Source organism: Hemiscyllium ocellatum, chromosome 45, assembly GCF_020745735.1.
Source record: "Hemiscyllium ocellatum isolate sHemOce1 chromosome 45, sHemOce1.pat.X.cur, whole genome shotgun sequence".
Lineage (NCBI taxonomy): Eukaryota > Metazoa > Chordata > Chondrichthyes > Orectolobiformes > Hemiscylliidae > Hemiscyllium > Hemiscyllium ocellatum.
The window spans coordinates 22,200,245-22,226,769 of record NC_083445.1 but is presented as its reverse complement, the minus strand read 5'-3'; the positions used below and the strand labels follow the sequence as shown (position 1 = coordinate 22,226,769).

Genomic DNA, 26,525 nt, shown 5'->3' with positions numbered 1-26,525 from the left:
GATGTTGAGGTGGGACCAGGATAGGCCTAGGACAGGCATCCCAGTCTAAGCAGACACTGGGGAGCCAGTCAGTACCTTTCACATTAAACCAAAAGTTTGGCAGTGGAGCAGGAATGCAAGTTTTCAGAGAATGGCCAGAGGTAGGGTTTGAACTTGTGGTCTTGGGTATCTGATACATGGGTCAATTCCCAGTTTCCAAGCAAAGTGTTGGGGAGTGTAGACAATGCAGCCTGAATTCCTGCAAAGACACATTCAGCCATTGCTGGCATCCAGAAATCAGGGGCAAGACCGTGTCCATTGGGAATGATCTCAAGAGGTCAATGAAAGGACAAGGTGCCAGGGATGTGGGTGGGAATCAGGAACACCTGCAAAGAGTTGAGGGAAGAATATCAGAAAGGCTCACCTGAATTATTTTAAAATATAAAAAGGAACAGGTCATTCCTTTCGGTCATGGTTGCCCAGTCAGTCATTCAGTGCTATTTACTAGTCATTCACCCAGTTCCCTGGATAATCTTTCTCAATTAAAAAAAACTATCCACCCACTGTCTGCCAAGTGGCCCCCGACTTTAGGAGGAGGGAGTTACATGTTGGTGCGACTTCCTTGGTGAGCAGCTGGAGGTGGTGATAGTGACCCAAGGAGAAGGATTACAAGGGAGAATGGAAAAGGTCTCAGGCAGTTGGGGGCCCATAGAATGCGTTGCCAACCCAATCAGCTTGGTGGCTCAGTGATAAGCACTGCTGCCTTATGGCACCGGGGACTTGGGTTCATTTCCAGCCTCAGGCAACTGTTTATGTAGAGTTTGCACATTCTCACTGTGTCTGCATGGTTTGCTCCCACAGTGTGCAGGTTAGGTGGCTTGGCCATGCTAAATTGCAGCTGGTCTCTGTGACGTGTAGACCAGGTGGGTTAGGTATTAGGAAATGCAGGGTTACTCGAATAAGGCTGGGTCTGGGTGGGATTCCCCTCTTCGGAGGATCAGTGAAGAATCAATGGGCCAAACAGCCTCGTTCCAGACTGGAGGGATTCTATGAAAGGATCTTCACAGGCAGAAGCACTCAGCTTCTACCATGTGACTGGATTCCAGGGGTGCAAGGCTGACAAATTCCACAGAATGTAGGGCAGACACCTTGCCCAGTCGTTACGACCGGACAGTCAACTGGAGGGACACAAACAAACTTTACTGTCTAAACCAAAGGGTGACGCGAACAGAATACGTAACGTTGGTCATCAGTCACTATCTCCAGCCGCAGTAGGCAGAGGGGTGTGGACTGGGGAAAAACAACAGTGTAGCAATCCAATGGAACCTCACTGAACTGAGGGAAGATATCGAAACAGAGGCACCCTCCCACTACATGTGAAAACAAACGCATGCCAATCTACAGCAATACACGGCGTGACCTTGAGTTTATGCAAACAGTTGCTGGCACAGATACAGTCAGTAGGTGAGTCATCACTAAATACAGACAGAATGATAACAGGGCCCTGCTTTCCTGTTCATCCTTGGAGGGATTATATCCATGACCGATGCCATTCAATTAGGCCATTAATAGCCCAACAAGCCTCTCAATGATCAGAATGATTCAATCAATCACAGCTCCACATACAAACTGACTCTTGATGCATAGTGTCCCTGGCTGTGAGCCAGGAGACCTGGGATTCAAATTGCTTCACATAAATACGAACTCGCCTGGCTGACCAGCTGTAAATCAATCAATCAAGAGCAGGGGAGATAAAGCAAGTGAACATAGATAACCCCAGGGCAAAGTGCAAGTGGGCCTCTTGACATCTCTAACCTGCTCCAGATCCCAACTCCGGGAACTTCCTGTTTGAGCCCTGCCAGCATTCCCGGGTGAGACCAGGGACCCAGATTCTCTTTATTCATCCCACATTCAGACACCTCACTAACAAAGTGAGCATTACCCTGTTGCTTAGTTACAATCTGGGACATAAAGTGCAGCTAGTTATTGCTATCAACAAACCAACATCATCACCATGGGAACAAACCCTCCCTTTTCAATATTTATTTTCTTTTTTTAATATAACCCCCACATTACCGCCTAACTGCAGTAGTGCTTATTTTTCCCCCAGCACCCATGGTGTGTGTGTGTAGGTGTGAGGCACAGTGAGAGACAAAGTGCACGAATCTTTATTCAATTCCCATCACCAGGAAGATAGGAAAACACCCGGGTGGCCAGTGACAAGCAGTGCCCTTCACATCAAAGGGCAATGCTGTGTGATCAAACAATGAAGGGGAGGGCAGGGACTAAATCAAACCCTCCCTTTTCAAGTAGGGACAGCTTAGACTGCCCATTGGCCCAGCTCCTTGCGGTTAAATCCTATCTCTGGAGGAAGTGACAGAAAGGGAGGGGTGTGGGGCTGGAGTAGATTACAGAGGTAGGGAGGAGTTTAGGATTTGGAGATGGTGACAGATAGGAAAGCGTGGAGGAAGAGGTGACAGAAATAGGGACGAGAGTAGGGGCTGACGGAAGTGACAGGGATAGGGAGAAGTGTAGGAGCTAGACAGTGATGTTGGAGCAGTGGTAAAAACAGGTACAGAAGGATTTGAAAGTCAGGATGACGTGACCTAATCTCCTGTTCAGTCCCTGCCTTGCTTGAGCTCTCTGCCCGTGATCAATCCTGAAGGTCACAGTTTAACACAATGATGCAGTGAAACCTAACTTTGGGGTCAGGCCCAGTACGTGAGAGTGTGCAAGGTGGAACGGGCAAACAGTCACGGGGAGAGTCATAGAGATGTACAGCATGGAAACAGACCCTTCGGTCCAATCCGTCCATGCCGACCAGATATTCCAACCCAATCTAGTCCCACCTGCCAGCACTTGACCCATATCCCTCCAAACCCTTTCTATTCATATATCCGTCCAAATGCCTCAAGTGTTGCAATTGTACCAGCCTCCACCACTTCCTCTGGCAGCTCATTCCATACACGTACCACCCTCTGCGTGAAAAAGTTGCCCCTTGGGTCTTTTTTATATCTTTCCCCTCTCACCCTAAACCTATGCCCTCTAGTTCTGGACTCCCTGACCCCAGGGAAAAGACTTTGTCTATTTACCCTATCCATGCCCCTCAATTTTGTAAACCTCTAAACTTCAGCCTCTCCTTACAGCTGAAATCCTCCAACCCTGACAACGTCCTTGTAAATCTTTTCTGAACCATTTCAAATTTCACAACATCTTTCCGATAGGAGGAAACCATAATTGCACGCAGTATTCCAACAGTAACTTAACCAATGTCCTGTACAGCCACAACATGACCTCCCAACTCCTGTACTCAATACTCTGACCAATAAAGGAAAGCATACCAAATGCCTTCGTCACTATCCTATCTACCTGCGGACTCCACTTTCAAGGAGCTCTAACCTGCACTCAAAGGTCTCTTTGTTCAGCAACACTCCCTAGGACTTTATCATTAAGTGTTTAAGTCCTGCTAAGATTTGCTTTCCCAAAATGCAGCACCTCACATTTATCTGAATTAAACTCCATCTGCCACTTCTCAGCCCATTGGCCCATCTGGTCAAGGTTCTGTTGTAATCTGAGGTAACCCTCTTTGCTGTCCACTACATTTCCAATTTGGTGTCATCTGCAAACGTACTAACTGTACGTCTTATGCTCGCATCCAAATCATTTATGTAAATGACAAAAAGTAGAGGGCCCAGCACCATTCCTTGTGGCACTCCACTGGTCACAGGCCTCCAATCTGAAAAACAACCCTCCACCACCACTCTCTGTCTTCTACCTTTGAGCCAGTTCTGTACCCAAATGGCTAGTTCTCCCTGTATTCCCAGAGATCTAACCTTGCTTATCAGTCTCCCGGGGGAACCTTGTCGAATCCATATAGATCACGTCCACCACTTTGCCCTAATCAATCCTCTTTGTTACTTCTTCAAAACCCTCAGTCAAGTTTGTGAGACATGATTTCCCACGCACAAAGCCATGTTGACTTTCCCTAATCAGTCCATGCCTTTCCAAATACATGTACATCCTGTCCCTCAGGATTCCCTCCAATAACTTGCCCACCACCGAGGTCAGGCTCACTGGTATATAGTTCCCTGGTTTGTCCTTACCACCTTTCTTAAACAGTGGCACCACGTTTACCAACCTCTACTCTTCTGGCACCTCACCTGTGACTATCTCAGCAATAGGCCCAGCAATCACTTCTCTAGCTTCCCACAGAGTTCTCTGGTACACCTGATCAGGTCCTGGGGATTTATCCACCTTTGCCAGTTTTGAGACATCCAGCACTTCCTCCTCTGTAATCTGGACATTTTGAGAGAGGAAGATTGAGGAAGTCTGAGGAAGACAAACGTAAAAGGAGCGAGAGGTGGAATTGTAAAGTGTTGCTGTGTAGTCATTGGTTACCACTTGAAGGTTCAAAGCCAACAGAATGATTGCAGGCATCAACCGGCAGAACCCAAGAAAGGGTACAGACACATCGAACTGTGCCTGGCCCTGGGTTTATAATGAGACACTCACAGTGAGGGGAGTCCCTCTACACTCACGCCCACTGTGACTGACAATGGTGCTGCTGTCTGCATGATCCTGCTGTGCAGACGCTTTCATAGAATGCCTGCAATAGAGTTAATGTCTAGTTCTTCAGAAGGGCTCTGTTCTGAACTTCAGTTAGAGAATCACTGGGTTTTCCAGCACAGAAACAGATCATTCAGTCCAACCCATCTGTGCCAACCAGCTACCCTAAATTAATCTAGTCCCATTTGCCAACATTCCTCTGAACCATATTCCCATCTAGATGTCTTTTAAATGTTGTAATTTAAACCTGCACCACTTCCTCTGGCAGCTCACTCCATACTCACATCACCCTCTGTGTGAAAAGGTAACCCCTCAGGTCTCTATGACTTCTTTCCCCGCTTACCTTAGTACTGGATTACCCCCAACCCAGGGAAAATACCTTGACTATTCACCCTATCCATGCCCCTCATGATTTCATAAACCTTAGGAGGTCACCCCTCAGCCTCCGACGGTCCAGGGAAAAAATCCCCAGCCTATTCAGCCTCCTCCTGTATCTCAAAGCCCCCAATCGCCTTATAAATCTTTTCACAACCTTTTCAAGTTTCACAACAATTTTCCTTTGGAAGAGTCATCTCGGATTCAAAATGTGAACTCTCTTTTTCTCTCTCCACTGATACTGTCACACTTGTTGAGTTTCCCCAGAGCTCTCTGGAGATTTCCAACCTCTACAGTATTTACTTGAACGTATAATCTACGTGGGGAGTGAGGAGCTTTGGAGACCTGAGGCAGGAGCTATGGCTTCCAGTCCCGCTCTTGGGCTGAAATGGTCAAGAAAGGTATCGTGGCTAAGTCAGATAACAGCCTGCTAATCCTTCGCTCACATCCCAATGGCAGGTGGCCTTGAGTGGGAGAGGTTTCGAGCCAAGTAACACCAGGGAGCGAATGTTGGAGCCTCCCCAATCACCATCCATAGCTCCCCAGCTATAAGCAGCTTGTGGAAGTATACAGTCACCACAGCACCACCACTATCTGGGGGCTGCTCATTGGACTGGACAGTCAAGATAGGCGAGATGGTGCTATGACCCTGGGGTTCAATCCCCAATCGCAGCGAGGGTGTAAACTCAGGACCAGGCCAAGTTGGGCCTCCCTATCAGCACTCCTCTCAACGGCCTATCAGATGAGGCCCTCAGCCAGTCTGCCCATCTGGGACAGGTATGAAAGAGGATCTCGGACACTATTTCTAAGGAGCACGTGGTGGTGAATCCTCCTCAGGGTCCTGACCAACCTTGTTCCCCATCCCACCCCACCCCAAGCAAGAACTACTAACTATGCGGTCACGACCCCCACCACCACAGTGTGGCCATTTACAAACCCACCTTACAATTTCATCACCCGCTCCTTTTTAAAGTCTGGGAGAAAGTGGGGACTGCAGATGCTGGAGATCAGAGTAGAGAGTGTGGTGGTGGAAAAGAACAGCAGGTCAGGCAGTATGCCAGGAGCAGGAAAATCGACATTTTGCGCATAAGCGCTTCACCAGAAAGATGAAGGGCTGATAAAGGTCTTATGCCCGAAATGTTGATTCCCCTGCTCCTCGCATACTGCCTGACCTGCTGTGCTTTTCCAGCGCCACACTCAACCCTTTTCAAAGTCTGTCTTCCTCGGAGATCCTTCATTTTCTTCCCATTTCCCATCTGCTATTGTCCAGAAATTGGCAGCAATTCCTGCAGCAACCACTGCACTTCAAGAGGCAAACTGACAGGCAGGCGCTAGGGAAGGTTTGAGATTTCAGAGGCGCTATACAAATGTAAGCCGGACTTTCTGCTTCGCAGGAAAGATTGCTATCTGGAAGCTCTTCATTTGCTCAGAGTCGGAGAGACAGACAAGAAAAAAAACAATGGCATCATTCAAGGAACAGCTAGAGGATCCACAGGTGGTAAACAAAACAAACCACCATCAAACATATCTGGGGAACAGAATAGATTAAGTTAACAGAGATAAACAAGGGGAGGGAGGAGGGAGAGAAATACAGAGACACAAAAGAGGGGAGATCAGCAACAGAGCTGCAGAAAACAGCCAGGTATCAAGCAACGGTAATAAACCCCACATCCAATTTAATGAGGCTCAACGCTTCACTGCAATCCACACACAACAGGAGCTGCCTCAGTGGGGACAGAGAAGGGAGAGGTGGACAGAGGGTAGGCACAGAGAGAGAAAGAGACACATCCACAGGGGTGCAGAGAGAGGTGGGGAGGCAGGCACGGAGAGAAAGAAAAGGGGCTTCAGAGAGATGAAGGCACAGATCGAGGGGGGAAGAGAGGCAAAAAGAGAGAGAGATCTGTGGGGAAGAGAGGCAGAGAGAGAGAGAGAGAGAGAGAGAGAGAAGGAGCAGCGGGAGAGGGGTATGTAGGGGGACAGAGAGGGGGCCGCAGAAAGATGAGAGCATAGATCGGGGGGAGGGGGGGGGCACACTGTTGGTAATCTATCCATACCAAGAGAGGGAAAGCAGGCAGAGCTCTGCAGAGATGCAGACTGATCCCACCTTTAGTAGCATCATTAAAGCTCTTTCCGAATAAAGTCGGTGATTGCTGATAGGGGTCTGTGCGTGAGGTTTTAGGGGATGGGTGGGGGATGCTGTGTGGGCATCCTCTCCCTGGTCAGCATGTGTTTCAACTGTAACTGCCCATCACAGTTCCACAATCAGTGAGAGTTTGCGGGATGTGGTGGGGTGAAGATCTGTATTCATAAAGAACCTTTTACAACCTCCTTTTGAAACTGGGGAGTGAAGGGGAATAAATATTGACCACACAACATCAATGTTAACTTCTCCCTTCACGCTGCAAATTAAACGTACTGGGACCTCGGTTTAACGAATCAGTGGAGAGATTACCTCCAAAACGCCCTATGGGTGGTGCTTCACGGTTTTCTGCGTCTCAGCCCGCACAGCCTGTACCACAAAGAGTTGTGTTCAGAATGAGTTCAATATCTGGAAATTTGTTAGTAAACTGTGCACCTCAATGTGATATCTCAGACTAATACATCCTGGTTTCTAAATATTTACTTGTTCAGGGATGTTACAAAACTTCTGGAGCAGGTGGGAGTTATGCCCACACCTCGTCACTTAGATAGGGACACTACCATAGCACAGTCTGGTTTTAATGCTCAAATTACAGGTACATAATCTAAAAATAGTTGACTGTCTAGTTAGTAAACAGGCTGACTTAACTGCTGACTGACTGCATAAAGAGCAAGGTGGAGAACATTTGTATGAGCCTGCCACATGCTGTGATGCCATTGAGCTACCTTGAGATCTGTGCAACAAAACAAAATTCCCCCCAAATTTGAAATGGTCTGATAAACGTTAACAAGGATGCACTCCAGTTACATCACCTTCAGACATTCGCAGAAAACTTTCACGAATGTACAATACAATTAGATTTCTCCTCAATACAGTGATCACCACTTTTTTGTATGACTTCACGCAGCGGTGTGCTCATAAAATCCCTACAGTGTGAAAACAGGCCATTTGGCCCAAGTCCACACTGCCCCTCGGAAGACTGAGAATGTGTATCGGGTATAAGCAGGCAGGGAAAGAGTTACGTTCTGAGTTTTGTAAAACAAAAAGGTTCAGCTGAGCATGACTCAGATCAGATAAAAACTTGCAGTTAACAATGGGGTGCTGTAGGCAAGGGTAATGGGTTAACAAGATGGAAAAGCATTTATTATATAGAGCCATGTAACAAAGATGAGGTAGCATTCAGTTTAACAAGGTGAAAAGTATTCATTATGTGAAGCCAGTTATTCATTGTGCAACAGCAGATGGCTTAATATTTACTGTTGATGCTCACTGATTGTAAAAGTCACCCAATTAATATGTATGTTGCATTATCTGGATGCTCCTCCCTGTAAAATGACTATATAATTCATTGAGAAACTGCTGTTTCAGAGAAGAAACTGAACTCATGTCTCTGTTCACATGGTCAATCATTCTCTCTCCCTCCAGGGCCTGGACCAAAGATGAAGGATGTAAAACTACACGGTCTCTGAGCATTTTGCTTCAACTGTGGGGGGCGGGATGCAGGACGACAACATTGGCATAGTCAGCAGGATCCAAACAAATAACTACAATCAGACGGTATCAGTGGCCACCCAGAACAGCAGTGTCTCAAGATGGACAGGCCCACAAGATAAGATTTTAAACCTTGGTCCCTCTCAATATTCCTGTGTGTCAGAGATGGTCCCTTCATTCAATCGCTCTCTATCCTTTGGATTCCTTGAACAGTAATTAGTTCAGTCAAGAGACGCAGTTTGGCAGGCGTGCTGAAAGTTCAAGTCCTCTGCGCTGCACAGGGTGCGGGGCTATGATTGAGGTTTGTGTCCCCTGGGATGGGTTTGACTGGGGTTCAAGTCTTCTGCGTGGTACTATGTTTGAGTCCCCTACGGTGGGGGTGGGGGGGGGGGATGTGATTGAGGTTCAAGTCCTCTGCATGGTACTGGGTTGAGTCCTCTGGGGGTGTAATTGAGATTTGAGTCTACTGGGTGGGTTGATTTGAGGTTCAAGCTTTCTGCACTTAAGTGGGATTCGAGCCCCCATGAGGAGTAAAGTGAGAAAGGGGTTAAAGTCCCCTAGTGGTGAAATTTGAGGCTGTGTTCTGGGGGAAAGTGTGTGGCTTGGATTATGGCGCCATGTGGTCCGCTGCGAGGACTTCCTCTTTTTAGAAGTGTAATTTCAGTGAGAGGATGTTAAAAGAAAGTGAGAAAACACTGAAATTAAGGTTGGACTAATACTTGGGCTGAGATTTCAATATAAATTGTGCCATGCTGAGAGTGTTTGATGTTTAAATATTTGGTTTGTTAAAAGCCTGGTTCAGAAAATCCTTCTAAGTAACTGCTTTGTCTTGTTTGAATTAGGGTATCAATTCAATATGTTTTGTTGGCTGGATAGTGGGACAGATTTTATTTTTACATTGAAATTATACAACATTTATGTCCTTTTTAAAATTATCAAACTTGTAACCTTAAAACAAATTTACTGAGTGCCTTGACCCCCTGATGTGTTTGAAATTCTACAATGCCTGTTTAAAAAACGTTGGATCAGTGATCATGCTTTAGCCAGATAAGAGTATATTGTATTAAAATATCTTTGCTGCTGTGTTTTTAATGCCGAATGTTCACAAAAAGAAGGGTGCATTTTTAGTTTGACGTTTTGTTAAGATTTTCTGTACAATATTAAAACTGGAGACTGAGCTGCTTAAATTCTGTTAATTATTGTTCAACTTCATTGGCCCCCTTCATACTGCAAATACAAAGAATATTGATCACTACCAAAATTGCCACCGTAATTTTGACTATTTTATTTGGGAAGCTTCATTTGGAGAAAATATTTTTAAAATATTCAGCATTTGTTTCCCACAAATATTTGAGATTTAAATCTGAAGTGAAAATGACTCTTCAATTACTAAAGCACAGAAAACACTTACGTTTTCTTGCTGTTTTAGATTTTGGAAATATTTTCCTGATAGCTTTCACACTAGCCAATATTAATTTGTTAAAGGAAAATAATTTTTGAATAACCTTCAAAGGGATCCCCGAGGATTTGATTTTGACCATTGATTGTTGTTTATAATTGACACAATTGTTTTGACAGTACAATTTACAAGTTTATTTACAAGATAAAGACATAAATAGTGAACAGAGTAACAGACTTCAAGAATTCAAAGAGTGTTGAAATAGGCAGACACAATTTAGAGTCATTAAATGTGTGACTGTCTTCATACGGATAACCAACTTGGCAAGGAAGGAACGAGAGAAGAAATGCAAAGATACTTTTAGGAACTAACATTTTCTCTTGAGTTTCTCCATTCACAGGTAAAGCACGCCTTCAGATCACCGCCCACCCCTCCACAACCTGATCCAATGGATTCAATCACAAATAGGGAAGAAACTAATAACAGTGAAGAGGAGACTGGTATGCTTCTTGTCAGTGACCTTCCTGTGGACATCAAACCACATGAGCCTTATCTTGTCTTTTGATCATTTAAGGGATATGATGGTTCACTGATCAAGCTAACATCACAACAGCCAGTTGGCTTTGTTACATTTAACAGCAGAGCAGGAGCAGATGCAGCATAGAATGCTGTGTTCACCTAGGCTACTGCTGAACCTGCAGCTGCTGCACTTCATGCTCAGATGCACTAATATCCTCCACCTGAAGCATCTCTGCAAGGACAGCAGTCTCATCTGTTTTGTGTAGTATTTAACTACCTTTATCCAAAAAATCAGTTTTCTCAGAGGAATGATGCAAAAACAGACAGAATTTTGTTTTCAGGTTGGACTTTAGTAAAGGAGATTTGGAAAATGGTTGATTTCCACTCGACTTGGAGGGGATAGAGTGGTCATTAAGGACTGTAGACTTAAGAACTTTACTGGTGATTCTTTTTCCCGCCCCCCCAAGTGAGGATTCTTCAAATTCTAATTACTGTAACAGATTGTAATTTTTGCTGTTATAATCATTGTATGCTGTGTGTCAATAACTTATTTAAATACTGGCTGTCAGAGTCATATGAAAGCTGGTAGTGCCATTGCGGTGGTTATCATGAAATGATAAAGGAGGAAATGAGAATGTGATCGAGTTAAATTAACAGAATTTAAGCAGGCAGAGAAAGAGCTAAGTTCTGAGTTTTGTAAAACAAGAGGTTCAGCTGAGCATGACTCAGATGGAAAAAAACTTGCAGTAATAATGGGGTGCTGCAGGCAAGGGTAATGGGTTAACAAGGTTAGATTTAGATTACTTACAGTGCAGAAACAGGCCCTTCGGCCCAACAAGTCCACACTAACCCACCGAAGCACAACCATCCATACCCCCTCCCTTACATTTACTCCTTCACCTTCACTACGGGCAATTTACGGGCAATTGAGCATGGCCAATTCACCTAACCTGCACATCTTTGTGACTGTGGGAGGAAACTGGAGCACCTGGAGGAAACCCATGCAGACACAGGGAGAATGTGCAAACTCCACACAGTCAGTCACCTGAGGTAGGAACTGAACCCAGGTCTCTGGCGCTGTGAGGCAGCAGTGCTAACCACTGTACCGCCCATGAAAAGCATTCATTATGTAGAGCCATGTAACAAAGATGAGGTAGCATTCAGTTTACGATGTCAGTTTAACAAGGTGAAAAGTATTCATTATGGAAGCCAGTTATTCATTGTGCAACAGCAGATGGCTTAAGTCTTTACTGTTGACGCTCGCTGATTGTAACAGTCATCCAACTAATATGCATGTTGCGTTATCTGGATGCTCCTCCCTGTAAGATGACGACATAGTTCATTGAGAAACTGTTGTTTCAGAGAAGACCATGAAATTATGTCTCTGTGCACATGGGCGATCGTTCTCTCTCCCTCCAGGGCCCAGAATAAAGATGAAGGAAGTAAAACCATACTGTCTCTGAACGTTTTGCTTTGACTGGGGGTGAGGGGGAAGCGGAACAGGACAACAATATTGGCGTAATCGACAGGAATTTCTTGTGTGATTTCATGCTGTGTTGTGTTCATAGAATCCCTACAGTGTGGGGACAGGCCATTTGGCCCAACAAGTCCACACCAACCCTTCGAAGAGTAACCCATCCAGACTTATTCCCATTTTCCCTGACTAATGCACCTAACCTACACATCCCTGAACACTATGGGCAATTTAGCATGGCCAATTCACCTAACCTTTGTGATTGTGGGAGGAAACTGGGGCACCCGGAGGAAATCCATGCAGACACGGGGAGAAGGTGCAAGCTGCACACAGAGGTCGTCTGAGGTTGAAATCGAACCTAGGTCCCTGGCACTATGAGGCATCAGTGCTAACCACTGAGCTGGCCCATTGCATGCTGTATATCATACAGGACATCCCCAGGTTACGAACGCCCCATACTTACAAACCGACCTCAAGCTTCTCATTTTTCAAAGTTATTTTTAAAAGTCCAAAGTTGCGTACAATGTTTCATCCTAATGAATTGGATGCAATTCAGGGAGACTAATTGGCCCGGATCTGTTCTGACTTACACACAAATTCAGCTTACAAAGAATGGAAAAAAACAGAACTCATTCCTTACCTGGGGGCTTCCTGTGTAACACATGTGGTCTGGTTGTCTGATAAGGGAGATCAGAAGGCGGTCAAACTATCAGCTAACGACAACCTTGAGTTTTGCGACTAGACATCTAACTCAGCGGAGGATATCCAGCAAGCTCCATCCAACATGATGGAGATCAACTTGGAGGCGATTTCTGAACTTGAAATATTAACTTATAATGGGACAGCACAGTGACTGTGCCATCACTGCTGGCAGTGCATTCCATGCACCTGCCACTGTGTGTAAAGAACTGACCTCTGACATCTCTCCAAAATCTTCCTCTAAGCACCTTAAATTTATGCCCCTTTGCAATAGTCATCTCTGCACTGGGAAAATGTCTCTGATTATTCATTTTCTATGCCTGTACACCTCGATCAAGTCACCTCTCACCCTTCTTCACTCCAATAGGAAAAGCCCTAGCTCCCTCAACTTTTCTTGGTAAAACATGCCCTCTAGTCCAGGCAGCATCCTGGTCGATCTCCTCTGCACCCTCTCTAAAGCTTCAGAACTGAACAACAAAGTGTGGTCTAACCAGGGCTCGAAAGGGCGGCAGCATAACTTCATGTTTCTGAAATTCAATCCTCCTGCTAATGAACACCAACACACCATACACCCTAACAACCCTATCAACCTGGATGCTAACTTTGAGGGATCTACGGACATGGATCCCAAGATCTCTCTCTCTGTTTCTCCACACTGTCAAGATTCCTGCCTTTAACCCGGTCTTCTGCATTCAAATTAGAGCTTCCAAAATGAGTCACTTCGCCAGGTTGAATTCCATCTGCCACTTATCAGCCCAGTTCTGCATCCTGTCAATGTTTCATTGCAACCTACAACCTTACATTCTGAATGGGGAACCTGAACAAAAACCTTGCTAAAGTCCACGTCCACCACATTCACTGCTCTACCTTCAATGTGCTTTGTCATATCATCAAGAATTCAATAAGGCTTCTGAGGCATGACCTGCCCTTCACAAAGCCATGCTGACTATCAAACTATGGCTTTCCAAGTAATCATAAATCCTGTCTCTCAGAATCCTCTCCAATAGTTTGCCTACGACAAACCCAAAACTGATTGGTCTGTAATTTGCAGGATTATCCCTATTCTCTTTCTTAAGCAAGGGAAAACCATTTGCCACCCTCCAATCATTTGGTACCACTCCAGAGGGCAGTGAGGATGAAAAGATCATTGCCAAAGGTGCAGCAATCTCTTCCCTCACTTCCTGTAGGAAACTTGGGTATATCCCTTCTGGGAGAAAGTGAGGACTGCAGATGCTGGAGATCAGAGCTGAAAGTGTTGCTGGAAAAGCGCAGTTGGTCAGGCAGCATCCAAGGAGCAGGAGAGTCAACGTTTCGGGCATGAGCTGTTCTTCAGGCTGAAGAAGGGCTCATGCCCGAAACGTCGACACTCCTGCTCCTTGGATGCTGCCTGACCTGCTGCGCATATTAGCCTGTTTCACACTGTCCTCACAAACAACAAGGTCCCTCTCACGAGTGAATACTGAAGCAAAAAATATTAAGGACCTCCTCCAGCTCCTCCGACTACAGGCACAAGTTCCCTCCACTATCCCTGATGAGCCCTACCTCATTTTGGCCATCCTCTTGTTCACCACATAAGTGTTCAATTCCTTGGGGATTTTTCTTAATCCTACCCGCCAAGGTTTCTTCATGCCCCCTTCTAACTCTTCAGTCCTTTCCTGGCCACTTTGTAACCCTCCAAAGCCGTGTGATCCTTGCCACACCAATCTTAAGCAAGCTTCCTTCTTTGGCGACCTCCCTTTCTGCAGCTGTGATACTATCCCCAATTAGCAATGCCAGCCCGCACCTCTGTTACCTCCCTCTTTTTGAAACATCTAAACCCCAGAACATCCAACAACCATTTCTGCCCCTGTGATATCCAAGATTCCATAATGGCCACAACATTCCTGATGAAGGGCTTTTGCCCGAAACGTCGAATTTCCTGTTCCTTGGATGCTGCCTGACCTGCTGCGCTTTAACCAGCAACACATCTTCAGCACAACATCGTAGCTCCAAGTACTGATCCATGATCCAAGTACAACACCCTTATTCCCGATACTTCTCGCTTTAAAATAGATACATTTCATCCCATCACACTGACTGCAACATTGCCCTATGAACTATCTATCCTTCCTCACAGACTCTTTGCATTCTATATCTGGCTGTACACTAGCTACTCCATCCTCTGATCCTTAGCTCTGGTTCCTTCTGCCAAACTAGTTTAAACCCTCCCAAAAAGCTGTAGTAAACCTCCCACCCATGATACTGGTACCCCACCAGCTCAGGTGCAACTGTCCTCCTTATACAGGACCCACTTTCCCCAGAAGTTATCCCAGTGACCCACATATCTGAAGCCCTCCCTCCGACACCTATCCTGCAGCTGCATGTTCATCTGCACTTGATTTCTGTTCCTAGCCTCACTAGCCCATGGCACTGTTGGCAATCCTGAGATTACTACTCTGGTTGTCCTGCTTTTTAGCTTCCAACCTAACTCCCTATATTCATTTTTCAAATCTTCATCCATTTTTCTAACTAGGTCATTGGTACCAATGTGCACCATGACTTCTGGCTGCTCTCCTTCCCCCCTAACAATCCTGTAGACTCGATCTCCTGGTATCCGGGAGACAACACAGCATCATGAATCTCATTCGCATCCACAGAATCTCCTGTCTGTTTCTCTCACCATTGAATCTCCTTTCACTATCACTCTCCTATTCTCCCCGTTCCCTTCTGAGCCAGAGGCAGGCTCAGTGCCACAGACCTGGCTGCTGAGGCTTTCCCCGGTGGTTCGTACCCCACCACCAGTATCCAAAATGGTGCACAGTACTTATTGAGGGGAACGGCCACTGGACGTCCCTGCACTGTCTATCTATTCCCTTTCTCTCTCTTAATGGTAACCTAGCCATCTTTATCTTCTAACGTAGTTGTGACTACCTCTTTATAACTCCCCTCTTTCACTCCCACAGCCTCCCGAATGATCCAAAGTTCATCCAGCTATTTTTTGCCATTGTTAAAAAGCACAAAAAGAATCAGTGATGCAGTGTAAGGTTTCACTTATTTCCGCTTCTGTTCTCCTTTGTGTTTATTTTTTTTCTCCTTGTTACAGCTTTAAAAATATTTCATTGCCATTTAGAAAGTCCCAAGTTTGTGTCTGACAGGGGTGCCTGCATCAAAAACAAAGCTACGACATCATGCACAACTTGTGGCCATTTGAGAGAGGTAATCCAGCAGGATTGACTTGCATAAGGCCTTTTTCTAAACATTTCAACCTTTTCTCTGCATTTTTCTATATTTGGTTCTGAACACGCTTTGTTAGGGTGGAGCTGTCCTTTCAGTACCTTTTAATAAGTGCCTGTCACTTACAAAATGCTGCTTCCTTCAGTATAACCATAGACTTGGCTATTAATAAGAACTTCAACTCTGAACTCAGACAGGTGATAGGTGACTGTCAGAAAAATATGTTCAAAACTGCCATTTCATGCTATCACCATCTTTTAGTACCAAGGTCCCATTCAAGACATAATGTGATGTTCTATACATTCACTCATGTAACATATAAAACAAGGAGCTGAAATGCTTTGGAGTCAGATATCTGGAGGTTTATTAACAACAATATACACCAATATGTGTATTATATGCACAGATTACAGACAGATATGATCAGATTACAGTTGGAATACCTACATAGCTTACTGATTGGCCAGCAGTCCTGTTGCTGACTGAACAAATGGAGACTGAGACAGCTAGATGGTCTGAGGAGAAACAAAGGGATAATGACTGAGATATTTGCTACAACACTGTGCTCCCTCAGTACTGCTTTGGATTTTTCAACCCAGATTATAAAATTGTCAAGTATTTGGAATGAGATTCAAAGCCGACTCCTGACATGACAATCATACCCACAGAGCCCCAGCTAAGACCTGAGCGCAGGATTTAATAGATATTTGTAAAAGATGCCAAGATAGGAACAGAAGTAAGCCATTCAGCCCACTTTGCCATTTAAAGAGATTGATCTGTGGCTCCATATACCTGCTTTTGTCCCAAATCTTCTCTTTGCTTAAAAAATTGTTTAAATGCAATCTCTGGAAGAGAGTTTTAAATCTCTACCACCCTTTGTGTAGAAGTGCTTCCTAACATCTCTCCTGAACCTAATTCTCACAGATTAGTCTAAATTATGGAAGCTCATTTCCTCCTGTAGAAGCTATCTTAACCAACACAACACTGGAAATCCAGCTGGCAGTTACTGGAGCAGGGGTCAGACCTGATCTACCTGGAACTTCACCCCAGTAATTGTAAACTAACTGGACCAATGGCCAACATTTCTTCTTTGGTGCATCTTGTGCCGGGCTTGATGAGAGATACCTTCACTTCAGAAGCCAAAGTTTCAAGCAGACCTTGCTTTTGCCCCTTTGTGGTATTTCTTGAAAAGGAGCTCTAATGTTCTCGGAGCTAACAGTCATCCCTCCATCAACATCAGTGAAACAGGATGACATCTCACTGCTTTTTGTGGAATTCTTCCGTGTAGAAATTGGCTGCCTTTTTATTCATTTGTGGGATATGGGTGGCACTGGCTGGGCCAACATGTATTTTCCATCTGTAGTTGCCCCTTGAGAAGGAGATGGTGAGCTGCCTTTAGATTAGATTAGATTACTTAGTGTAGAAACAGGCCCTTCGGACCAACAAGTCCACACCAACCCTACCATCCAGACCCATTCCCCTACACCTAACACTACAGGCAATTTCGCATGGCCAATTCACCTAACCTGCACATTTTTGGACTGTGGGAGGAAACCGGAGCACCCAGAGAAAACCCACGCAAACATGGGGAGAATGTCTGTGTGGAGTTTGCACAGTCACCTGAGGCAGAAATTGAACCCTGGTGCTATGAGGCAGCAGTGCTAACCACTGTGCCACCATGCCTTCTTGAACTGCTGCAGTCTGCCTGCTGTGGGTAAACTCACAATACGCTTAGGGAGGGAATTTCAGGATTTTGACCCAGGAACAGCAATATATTTCCAAATCTGGATGGGGAGTGTTTTGGTTGGGGAGCTTGCAGGAGGTGGTATTCCCATGTATCTACTGCCCTTGTCCCTGTAGACAGAATTAGTTATGGATTTGGTTGGTGCTGTGGAAGGATCTTCAGTGAATTTCTGCAGTGCACCTTGTAGATTGTACACACTGCTGCTACCTGAGTATTGGTGGTGGAGAGAGTGTGGATGATTGTAGATGTGGTGCCAATCAAGAGGCTGCTTTGTCCTGGATGACGTCAAGCTTCTTGAGTATTGTTGGAGCTTTCATTTATCTAAAGGCTTCAAACAATTCCATGGGGATGACGTTCTTGGGAACATTTTGGGAATGGGAAATGCAAGCTCTGCGTTTACAAAGACCTCCAGCTGACAACAAGTGAGAAAGAGGATTGAAGACCAATGTGAGAGTAGGGAAAAAGTGCTGAAGTAATATAAAGAGCCGACAGACCCTGGATTGAGGGAATTTGACCAAACACTAGGGAGTTGATGGATAGGAGTTGTTGGTCAATTCACCAAGCCAGATGATTTTTCTTTGCAGAAGTTTTGCCTCCCTACTGGGTGATATCTTCAGTGCTGTGTAGCCTCCAGACGAGGCGCTGTTATTGTGATCGGCCCACGGTTCTATTTCTGGTTTTGTACTGTCATGGACAGTACGTAAGGTCTATTTCAACATGCTTGTTTATGGCCCCAGTGAATGAATACTAGGCCTCCAGGAATTCCTGAGCTTGTCTTTGCTTTGCCTGTCCCAGTATTGTAACATTGTCCCAGTTGAATTGGTATCGTTCGTTGCTAGTGTATGTTGACGTGAGGGAAAACTGGCCATGTCATTTTATTGCAAACTGATGCTCATGCATTCTGGTGCCGTGTTTCTTGCCCATTTGTCCTTTGTAATGCTTCTCACAGTTGCTACATGGTATATTGTATATAACACTCATCCTGCATGTTGCAGGTATCGGATCTTTTGTCTTGGATAGTAACTGACAAAAAAAGTGTGCTGTCATTATTCCCAGAGGGCACATGAGTCTTGTAGTCAGTTCTGCGACACTTCTAATATAGAGTAGGGTGGTCAGTGTGTTGGGGCACACTGTCTCTTCTTGGTGTTGTTCGTATGCTAGGCACCAGTGGATGAAGCTATTACGGTACCCATTATTAGCAAAAACTTTTGTAGAGGAGTTCTTTTTTGTGGAGCTCTGAGGTGTAGCAGTATGTTAGAGCCCATTTAAACAGAGTTTCGACACAGTTCTGTTTGTGGATGTTGGGGTGGTTACTGTTGTAATTAAAAATCTGGTCTGTATACATAATCCTTTTTTATATCATGATAAGGAATTCACCGTTGTTCGCTCATTCTACCAGTATGTCTAAGAACAATTTCTTTGGTAAGCTTGATCCTGGTGAATATGCGATTATAAAAGAGGTGTGTGCTTTCTAACTTGGACTGTTTAATGATAATGAATGTATTATCCAAGTTTCTGATGGATAGCTGTTGATAGTTTGCACTAATTAGTACAGCTGTCAGAAGTCGGTGATGAACACAAATATGCTGATTAGGAATAGGCCATTCAGCCCCCTCAAGCTCATTCTGCCATTCAATACCATCATGGGTGATCTCATTGTAGCTGCAACTGTTGATGTCCTGCCTACCCCCTCCCAATAACCACTGACTGGGTCCCCCACCCTGCCGAGATCAATATTTTAATGAAAAGCAAGTCTCATTATTCAAAAATTCTAAGAATACTACAAAACATCCACATCGATGAACATATGTAGAGTAGGAGAAATGGTGCCGACAATAGTAACCCTCAGGGAGATGCAATAAAGTTAGACATTTATATCGAATGGTTTGTTGGGCTGCTTTCCTTTACGTTATTAGGACGGTAAGTTGGTGAAACAGACATAGGTAACAATAGGCCATTCGCTACGCACATGGGGCAGGGTATTAATACAGTCATACATCCTTCAGTGAAAACTATTAAGGAAGTCAGAGAGGGAGAGAGGGAAGCCAGATTGTTTTATTGCATACAGAGGAGCAAGAGTAGGCCATTCAGCCCATCAAGCCTATTCTGCCATTTAACATGATCAAAGTCCATCAAAGGTAGCCTTTTATCCATCCAATCCTCAAAACTCTTCACACCATTGTTAAATGTTTGATCACCAATCTGTATGCAAAAGACTGAGCTTCCACCACCCTCTCAGATTGAAAATTCCGGAAGTTTAACACCCTCTGCATCAACACATTTCTCATCTCGGTTCTAAATTTTTAAAAATGGTGCCCTGGGTTGGAGCGGTCAAAAAAGGTACTCAGGCAGTATATTAAAACTCATCCACAGAATCAGTGTATCACCTGCCAGACCAGTATTTATTGCCCATTCCCAATTGCCCAGAGGGCGTATTAACCGTATTGCTGTGGGTCTGAAGTCACATGTAGGCCAGACCGGGTAAGGAAGGATCCTAAAGAAGGATTTGAGCACAGAAACAGACCCTTTGGTCCAACTTACCCATGCTCATGACCAAGCTGGGTTTTTCCCAACGATCGGTGATTTTGAGGTTATCATTAACTATATTTGGAATTAGGAGTCTAACAAACTTCACCATCTGCCATGGCAGGATTCGAACACAGATCTCTGGATTAATAATCTAGTGAGAATACCACTAGGCCATCATCACCCCTACTGACTGGTGCAATTAGAACATTAGGGTTCATTCAAAGAACAATATTCTCCAAAGATAACATTGCTCCCATCTGTTTGGTCTATTTTGGGATGGCTCAGTTTATGGGCTGGGGGTGGGGGGCACACATCAGTTGGTGGATGGCAGAGGGGAGTGTGCATGAAGGACCTAATTGGTGTTTAATGTATGATTGGTAATACCAGTGAACATCAGAGGCAGGGGTGGGGGAAGGAAGGAATAAAAATGGGGGAAAAGGTAAAGGAAATCCAAAGTGAGGTGAAATGAGATTGGCTCCATGGGGAAATGGGATGGAATTGATGGGAGTTGCTATGAGGATTGCTAATTATACAAATGTCAGTGAGGACCATGCATCGGTTCTAGTTGTGAATAACGACAGCTGATATGAACTATTTAAGATACAGACTTCTATAACCAGAGGGGGCAACAATGCAACATATTCAATGCCACTCTGGATGGATATAATTTTAAAATTGTTTTGAACTTTTGATTTGTTAGGGTGCCTCATTAACAGAGGGGTTTATTTTTTCAGAAGCAATTTTCCAGCAGGTTGAAGTTGGTCTGTGAAAGGAAGGAATAGTCAGCAGAAATAGTAAGGACAGGCATATTTGACTTGGTCAGTGCACTGAGTATAGGAGATGAGAGGTCATGTTGTGGCTGTACAGGACACTTTTGGAATACTGCATTCAATTCTAATTTGGAGATGCCGGTGTTGGACTGGGGTTTACAAAGTTAAAAAAAAAACAGGTTAAAGTCCAAGAGGTTTATTTGGAAGCACTGGCTTTCAGAGCGTTGCTCCTTTATCGAGTGGTTATGGAGTATAAGATCGTAAGGCAGATCTTACGATCTTATACTCCACAACCACCTGAAGGAGCAGGACTCCAAAAGCTAGTGCAATCAACTCTGGTCTCCCTGCTATAGGAAAAATGTTGTGAAACTGAAAGGGTTCAGAAAAGATTTACAAGGACATTGCCATGGTTGGAGGGTTTGAGAGACTGGGGCTATTATCCCTGCAGCATCAGAGGTGAGGGGTGACCTTATAGAGATTTATAGAATATTCAATAGGGTGAATAAACAAGGTCTGTTTCCCATGCTGGGTGAGTCTAAAACTAGAGGGTATAGATTTAAGGTGAGACGGGAAGGATTTTAAAGGGACGAAAGCGCATTTTTTTTCACGCAGGAATCTCATGCCCAAATGTCGATTTTCCTCCTGCTCCTTGGATGCTGCCTGATCTGCTGTGCTTTTCCAGCACCATTCTAACCTAGACTCTGATCTCCAGCATCTGCAGTCCCCATTTTAGCCGGAGGAAGTGGCAGAAGCTGGTACAATTACAACACTTAAAAGGCACCTGGATGGGTACAATCGTGTTTTAGAGGAATGTTGGGCAAATGCTGGCAAATGGGACTAGATTAATGTAGGATTATGGTCAAGTTGGATCAAGGGGTCTGTTTCTGTGTTGTACGACTCTATGATTTCTGCTTCCTCCTTGCTCCTTCAGATCTACGGTTACCAGATTAACAGAGAAGTGTGGCAAAATGGGAGGGACAATTATTTGATGGAACTTATTATTGAAATGCTGTTGGTGTTAAAAATCGAAGATTTCCTTTAGCTGAATGAAGAAGAAATGCTGTCAGTTGATCCTGTAGACTGCTAGAATCTATAGTGACACTGAGTTTCTACACAGTCTGATGTCAATGGCTATGCCACCACAGAAACTTAGACTCAAAGAAGCAGTTGCAACACTGCTACAGACCTCAATTTCTAAACAAAGACCGTGACATAGAATGTGAACGGTAATTCAGAAGCTCACTCTTGACAAGGATATGGACCTTTACCATGGAACAGGCATGTTTCAAATAACTGGTTCCATAAGACCATAAGACATAGGAGTGGAAGTAAGGCCATTCGGCCCATCGAGTTCACTCCACCATTCAATCATGGCTGATGGGCATTTCAACTCCATTTACCCACACTCTCCCCGTAGCTCTTAATTCCTCCAACAGTACCTGCCAGGTAACAGAACTTGTGCAGACATGATGGACCTATTGGCCTCCATCTGCTCCATAGCAATCTATGGGATTCTCCAAGCCCACAATCTCTCTCATTCAGAAGGAAAAGGACATCAGGGAAACTTAGAATTCTGCCACCTGCAAGCTCCCCACCAAGACACTCACCTTCCTGACTCAACATATTTCCTCAGCGTCGCTGGGTTAAAATCTTGGAATCCCTCACCCACATTGTCCCTACGCTGCAAGGACTGCTGCAATTCAAGGAAACAGCTCACTATCTTGTCAAGGGCAACAGGGATGTGTGATAAAGGCTGGTTCAGCCACATCGCATGAGTGAATATAAGAAACAGGAATGTTCAGTCTTCCAATGATATTAAGCCTCTGACATGTAACCCTATCTTTCCAACTCAGAAGAAACAATTATTTTCATAGGATGTGGGCCAGTGCTTGTTGCCCATCCCTAATTGCCCTTTATCTGAGCATAGCCAAATTGGCCATTTCAGAGGGTAGTTAAGAGTCAACCACGTTGCTGTAAAGCTAGAGAGTCGTATGTAGACCAGACCAGGCAAGGATGGCAGATTTCCTAAAAGGACATTATGAGTCAGGTGGGTTTTTAAAATAATGATGTATTTATAGCTAGGCACAATAATGAATCTAAGTCTTTTTTTAAATAATTGAAATAGGTTTCAAATTCATGAGTTTCATTTTAAATAATGAACCCACATCCACAGTACTGTCCTAGGCTTTTGGGTTACTAGCCCAGACGCCACCATCTCCCCATAGCAATTTCCAAATTCTATTAGTTCAGAATTTCCACACACGAACAACTTGGAAGTTGCTTTCTCCACAGCATTTTGATTTGGTTACCACTTTGGCAGCTTGTACTGAGAGGACTGCTGTTGCAATCGAGATGTTAATTTGACCGTGAGGGTGTTGTATGTGTGTGTGCACACGCACTGTAACTGGAGAGGAATTTCCCAAATACTTAGCCTGGATTAATAACCCTCACTTCACCTCCACCCCCACCTATCACATTTTGGTTGGAAATGGGGACGGCATATTTCAGAACATGCCCACACAGAGTTGTGTGAGACAGAGTAGGTAGATCTGTCGGTCCTTGTTCACACGGCATGGATTCTTCTTCTTTAAAATCTCCTTAGGATGTGAAAGGCTATGGCACTGGAATTAGGAAGAATGCAGCCCAGAGGGAATTTCCAAGCTTTATGAATGAAGATCTGCGCAGGCAGCCTGCCTGGGAGCAATTAACTCCACTCACACCATGCCTCTGGCTTCAGACCACCACCCTGCATTTTTAAACTGCCTGTTTGTACAGATCCAAAAACATTTCACTGAAAAGAATTAACCCTTGCTACACTGAAGAATTGCGCAAAACATAAGGAGATAGTGAATGGCAGAGAGGAGGGAGAAAGGAAAATACAGTGTAGGTAGGTGGAGGGGATAAATTAATTGATTTGTTGTTATCACATGTCGAGGGACAGTTGAAACAATTTTGTCTTGCAAGCAATACAGACAGATCCTATCATACAATATGCATTAGGATAATAGGAAGAATACAATATGCATTAAGATAATAGGAGGAATACAATGCAATGACTTAGAATTGAGTTGATGAATTGTAAGAATAAGACTGTAGACACCTTGCAAAAAGTCACCATGATTACACAGTTATTGGCAGAAAGGAGAGTTGCAACTGTTCAGAATGATTTATTGTTACATTCCGTGGCCTTTCTGAAATTGTACACATCACCAAAAAGGCCAACACTACCCTGAAGACCCTCTCAAAATTAACCGGAATGCACTGTGACGGAGCTCAAGTATAGAATCCACAATTCTATCCACAGGGATTCAAATTCCAACAACAAATTCCTGCTTATGAGAGACAGAGAGAGAAACTGAAGATTTGTTTAAAAAGGAAGGAGAGAGAAAATATGGGAGTGTGTTGTGCAGAGCACGGCTCAACGCAATAGAGAGAGAAAGAGTTAAAATGAAAACCACTCAGCACTCAACTAACTCACAGACAGCAGAGCCAAAGCGTGCCTTGCTTTATCCTCTCAATCACAGCCACAGGCTAGAAACTGTGGCTGGGTGCCAGAGCTCCTGATGGTCACTAAGGGCCCATTTGTGGGAATGCAGAAGTGTGACAGAGAGATGGAGACAGTCCTCATCCTCATTTCCAATGTCAGCTTTGTTTGTATCTCATCGCTGCCTCTCCAAGGAGCTCTGAGTGTTCTCAGGCTGCCTATACAGGAGGGTGAGGGATCTCTACACCAATCTAGGATCAAACTATCCCAACAGAAACTTCCCAGCTGATAGTTCAAACTCTCCAACCCTGGCAACATCCTTGTAAATCTCTCTGAATCTTTTCAAGTTACACAATTTGATATTAAGATCGAGATATTTGTTCACGTGTCAGACATTATAGAGCAGCCAGGTCACCTGCAGGCTAACTAGAATCTGACTGAATTTATGGGCTGACTGGCCTCTCCCTTATTAATGTGTCCTTTGTTTCCTGTTTATTGGTTATAAATTGGAGCTGTTGGACTCGCAGATCCAGTGAATTAAAAGTCACCAGTGAGTTAATCCACAAAAATAGATGTTTGCCTCTCTCTCTCTCTCACTCACTCATCAACACCTGGGGACAGGGGTGGAGAGGACTGGGCACTGAATCAGGATGCAGGAGAGGGAGATGGGGAAATAGATGGAGGGAGATGGAGAGGAGGTAGAGTTAACCCTTCCTCCCTGGTTGTCAGTCAGAGAGAGAGAGAAGTCTAATGAGAGATACTGTCCAGTCTCTTGAGGAGCGCAGAGATGGAGGCGTCTATTCAACAGTGGGGACGCTCCAACTACACTCAAACCCTGCATTTTAAAAAGGAATAAACAGGGAGAGGAGTGGAGGGTGTAGGAAAATCTTCAAATCAAACCTCGTTTGCCACGATACCCAGCCTAGAAATGGAGGGGTTTACTGACCCCTCTTTTGTTCTTAAAGACGACACTGCTGTGAGGCTAAAATCAGACTGGAACTAACCGAAACTTCACCAGGTAACTGCAGAGACCACTTAAAGAGTACAACACCCCTCGGGGGCTGGTTCCACACAGCTCTTACGGATTCCGTCTGACACCCTATATTTCTCTCTCCTAAATCCTAAACTCTATCGCCGACGGGTAAAGAGGGGAGGGAAGGGATTGCAATTTAAGAGGTTTCTTTAACACAAAGGCGAGGTGCAGAAACAAAAAAGCTGGGAACTAAAGACGGAGATTTTTCACCACGCTTTGGAGAGAGAGAGAAAGGTGCGTGGGAGAAATTTACCCCTTGGTCAGTTTTAATCTGGTACATTTCATTGCCTGAAATCAAACCTCAAAAACATTGCTTTTACATCTCGTCGCCTCTCAAAGTAAAAACGGGACCATCATCGTCTTCAGGAAGAAAGAGAATCTCTCCCCACCTCCAGCAGAAAAAGTTTCCAAAAGTTGACAAAAAGTTACTCACAATACTCTCTCCTCCGGCCGCTCGCCCCTGTCTACTAATCCTGGAGCACAGCTCCCGCCCCATTTGTCTGCTCCATGTCAATTGCAACACCACAACCAATAGGAAGGCGTCTCATTAGCATGGCAAGTCCTGCCTCTCCATTCCAAGTGACCGCCCCTTACGTTCCCCAGCCACTCACATGTCCTACAACCAGCCAAAAGGCAGGCAGTGCTGAGCATTCTTCCTTTGGTCATGGGCATCGCATACCCATCCCCCCAACCCCCACCCCACACATACACGAACTGAGAAGGTGGTGACGACCCCCCATCATGAACTGTCCAGTGTAGATTGTCAAATCTGAGCGCCTTGCCTCAGTCACATGTTCCAGCAAAGAGCCCATTCCAAGATTCAGGACTATGTGCTGAGAGACACATTAAAGCTTGGGGCAGCTGTTACCAAGGTGTATTTGGGAAAGACCACCTGAGATCTTTCTGCTGAAGGTAAATGGGGGTCCATTCAGTTATTGTACCCTCCTAGTGCCTTAAATGCATGCAAATATGTGTAAGAGATGTCTTTGGGTTGTTTCAAACTTTATTGTTTATTTCCTCAATATGCGAAGGTACAGAACAAAACTGCATTTGTGACGATGTATATATAAAGATTTTTTTTATTAATAAAGTATATTTTTGAAGTAAAAA

General features: G+C 44.6%; 1 protein-coding gene across 1 annotated transcript in view; it reads right to left on the bottom strand.

Moving 5' to 3' along the window:
• Positions 1–25,900, bottom strand: part of lpar2a (lysophosphatidic acid receptor 2a) — a 102,346-nt gene extending 76,446 nt beyond the window's left edge. Inside the window, exon 1 of the mRNA XM_060855111.1 lies at positions 25,849–25,900. The gene's annotated coding sequence lies outside the window, so the exon portion shown is untranslated. The remainder of the gene's footprint in view (positions 1–25,848) is intronic.
• Positions 25,901–26,525: the final 625 nt, after the last annotated feature.